The sequence below is a fragment of the Rattus norvegicus genome, chromosome X (assembly GCF_021556685.1).
Source record: "Rattus norvegicus strain SHRSP/BbbUtx chromosome X, alternate assembly SHRSP_T2T, whole genome shotgun sequence".
Classification (NCBI taxonomy): Eukaryota; Metazoa; Chordata; class Mammalia; order Rodentia; family Muridae; genus Rattus; species Rattus norvegicus.
This window is the reverse complement of record NC_141554.1, coordinates 90,372,501-90,376,253: the sequence shown is the minus strand read 5'-3', so window position 1 is coordinate 90,376,253 and position 3,753 is coordinate 90,372,501. Positions and strand designations below refer to the sequence as shown.

General features: G+C 49.3%; 1 long non-coding RNA gene across 1 annotated transcript; it reads left to right on the top strand.

Moving 5' to 3' along the window:
• Positions 1 to 1,503: 1,503 nt before the first annotated feature.
• On the top strand, positions 1,504 to 3,094 carry LOC147998294 (uncharacterized). Its single transcript, XR_015646635.1, has 2 exons — positions 1,504 to 1,973; positions 2,160 to 3,094. It is a non-coding gene; the product is annotated as an uncharacterized LOC147998294 (long non-coding RNA).
• The last annotated feature ends 659 nt before the right edge of the window (positions 3,095 to 3,753 follow it).

The following is a 3,753-nucleotide window of genomic DNA, read 5'->3' as shown; positions in this document are numbered from 1 at the left end:
AACCTCAGAAAAAAAAAACAAGGAGTGTTCCTAGAGGCCAGAAAGCATGTTCTGGGAGATGATTGGCGTCCCACCCAGCTGCCTGAGGACCAAACTGGGATTTTAATACAGCTGAAGGTAAGGGACACCTACGCCTTTATCGCCAGTTGCTTCTAGCGGGTCTCCGAGGGGCTATACGACGCCCTACTAATTTGGCTCAGGTAAAACAGGTATTACAAGAAGCAGGGGAAACTCCCTCCGCCTTTCTAGAGAGACTTAAGGAGGCCTACCGTATGTACACTCCCTATGACCCAGATGACCCAGGACAAATGACGAGTGTCTCTATGTCCTTCATCTGACAGGCTGCTCCAGATATCAGGACTAAGTTACAGAGGTTAGAAAATTTACAGGGCTATACATTACAGGATTTACTTAAAGAAGCTGAAAAGATTTTTAATAAGAGAGAGATAAAAAAGAAACTAAGAATTGAGTCGAATCTTGGCCGCCGTAGTACAGGGCCAAGAAAGGAAGGGAGATAGGGGGGAGCTCGAAAGGGGCTGAAGCTAGATAAAGATCAATGTGCCTATTACAAAGAGAAAGGGCACTGGGCCAAAGAGTGCCCCAAGAAGCCTGGCGGACCCCGAAAGCCTCGACCACGAACCTCCCTCTTGGCTCTAGATAAAGATTAGGGAGGTCAGGGCCAGGAGCCCCCCCCCCCCGAGCCCAGGGTAACGCTTAAGTTGGGGGGCAGCCGGTTACTTTCCTGGTAGATACAGGAGCCCAGCATTCAGTCCTCACTCAAGCTTCAGGACAACTCAGCGACCGGACGGCCTGGGTACAAAGAGCTACTGGTGAGAAACAATATCGATGGACTACAGACCGCCGGGTTCAGCTGGCTACTGGTAAGGTGACCCATTCCTTCTTACATGTTCCGGACTGCCCGTACCCTCTGCTGGGCCGTGACCTGCTCACCAAACTAAATTCATTTTGAGGAAGGAGGGGCCCAAATAACTGGCCCCCACGGAACTCCCCTTCAAGTTCTAACCCTACAACTAGAGGATGAATTTAGACTATATGAACCGGGACAGGACAAGCCACAATCCCTAGAAATAGACACTTGGGTCACGAATTTTCCACTGGCTTGGGCAGAGACTGGTGGGATGGGGTTGGCGCTCCAACAGCCCCCCTTAATTATACAGTTAAAGGCCACTACAACTCCAGTCTCCATAAAACAATACCTCCTGTCACATAAAGCTTATCAAGGTATAAGGCTTCACATTACGAGGCTTCTAGATCAAGGCATCCTAGTCCCCTGCCGGTCGCCTTGGAATACGCCTCTTCTGCCTGTTAAGAAACCCGGCACTGGAGCTTATAGGCCAATACAAGACTTGAGAAAGGTCAACAAGAGGATAGAAGATATTCATCCGACTGTTCCAAACCCTTACAATTTGCTCAGTAACTGTTCATCGATGAGAAACAGGGGTATGCTAAAGGGGTCCTAACACAAAGGTTTGGACTCTGAAAACGCCCTGTGGCCTACCTGTCTAAGAAATTGGACCCTGTGGCCTCCGGCTGGCCACCGTGCCTAAAGATGGTGGCTGCTATTGCTGTCCTGATCAAGGACGCTGGAAAATTGACTTTTGGACAGCCACTCACCATCCTAGCACCCCACGCAGTGGAGGCCTTGGTAAAGCAGCCCCCAGACCGCTGGCTCTCTAATTCTCACACCAAGCCTTGTTACTGGATGCAGAACGGGTTCAGTTTGGGCCCGTAGTCGCCCTCAATCCTGCCACCTTGCTTCCTCTACCAGAGGAGACAAAACAGCATGACTGCCTACACGGATGACAACAGCTTCTTGGCAGAGGGAGAGCGAAAGGCTGGAGCTGCGGTCACTACGGAGGACAAAGTGATTTGGGCGAAAGCCCTGCCTGCTGGTACCTCCGCACAACGGGCTAAACTCATCGCCTTGACTCAGGCGTTCAAGATGACAAAAGGTAAGAGGCTAAATATATATACAGACAGCCGTTATGCCTTTGCCACGGCACACATCCACGGGGAGATCTACCGGAGGCGGGAGCTGCTCACATCTAAGGGTAAAGATATTAAAAATAAGGCTAAAATTCTGGCCCTCTTAGAAGCCCTATTCTTGCCCAAAAGACTGAATATTATGTATTGTCCAGGACACCAGAAAGGGCACAACCCAGAGGCACGAAGAAACCGGCTGGCCGATGCCACGGCATGAAAAGCGGCCATGAGCAAACAAATCTTGCCCTTAAATAGCCCAGACCAACCCACGCCCCCACCAGTGGGACAAACCAGTTGGGTTTATGCCCATGAGGACATAGAGCTCCTAGAAAAAATGGGGGCCATCTACCACCCTCAACTAAAACAGTGGGTCTAATTGATCTCCTTTTTACATAAATTAACCCATTTGGGGTTTAAGAAGATAAAAACCTTACTAGATCGGGAAGAGATAAATCTGTGTTTTTTTTTTTTTAAATCGGGACAAAGCGATACAAAAGGTGACTGAGAGTTACAAAGCGTGCGCTCAGGTTAACCCGGAAAGGACCATGATTAGACAAGGAGTTCGTCCTAGGGGACACCGTCCCGACATCCATTGAGAAATTGATTTTACTGAAATTAAACCAGGTATATATGGATACAAGTATCTCCTAGTGTTTGTAGACACCTTCTCAGGATGGGTCAAAGCCTTCCCCACGAAACACGAGACTACAAAAATGGTCACCAAGAAGCTCCTCGAGAAAATCTTTCCCAGGTATGACATGCCTCAAGCGTTGGGGTCGGACAACGGGCCCGCTTTCGTCTCCCAAGTAAGTCAGTTGGTGGCCAAATTGCTGGGGATTGATTAAAAATTACATTGTGCCTATAGACCCCAGAGTTCAGGTCAGGTAGAACACATAAATAGAACAATTAAGGAGACTTTATCCAAACTAACGCTTGCAACTGGCTCAAAGGATTGGGTGGCCCTCCTTCCCCTAGTTCTATATCGGGCCCGGAATACCCCGGGCCCCCATGGTCTAACTCCTTTTGAAATAATATATGGAGCACCACCCCCATTTGTCCATTTCTTTGATTCAAACATTGCTGATTTTGCTGACAGCGCTTCTCTGAGGGCCCATTTATAGGCCCTACAGATTGTGCAGAGAGACGTCTGGAGACCTTTGGCCGCTGCTTACCAGGACAAGCTTGAACATCCGGTGGTGCCACACCCGTTCCAGATTGGAGACACCGTGTGGGTGCGCAGACACCAGACCAAGAATCTCGAGCCACGGTGGAAAGGACCCTACACCGTCCTCCTGACTACTCCGACCGCCCTAAAGATAGACGGAGTCTCGGCTTAGATCCACGCACCACACGTCAAGGCAGTCCGGTCTGAGGAATTGACTAATCACAACACTACACCCCAGACATGGAGAGTTCAGCGCACTCCAAACCCCTTAAAGTTAAAACTCCTACGTGGCTCCTCCTAGCCCTTTTGTGGCCTAGAGTCAGTGGGGGAATAAGCCCCCACCAGACAGAAATTTCTTGACCAAGTCGAGTGAAAGATTTCACTCAAAGTTAACAAAAAAAAATGGGGGAATGAAAGACCCCAGCTTAGCAGCAGTAACGCCATTTTGCAAGGCTGTACTTAAGATGACTGGTTCAGGGAAAGGTTAGAACACTGAGTACACAGCGGCTGCCAAGCAGGATGTGTTTGGTTGAAGGCCTGGCAACAGGACGACTTCGGTTGAGCACCTGACAATGAAAAAAAAG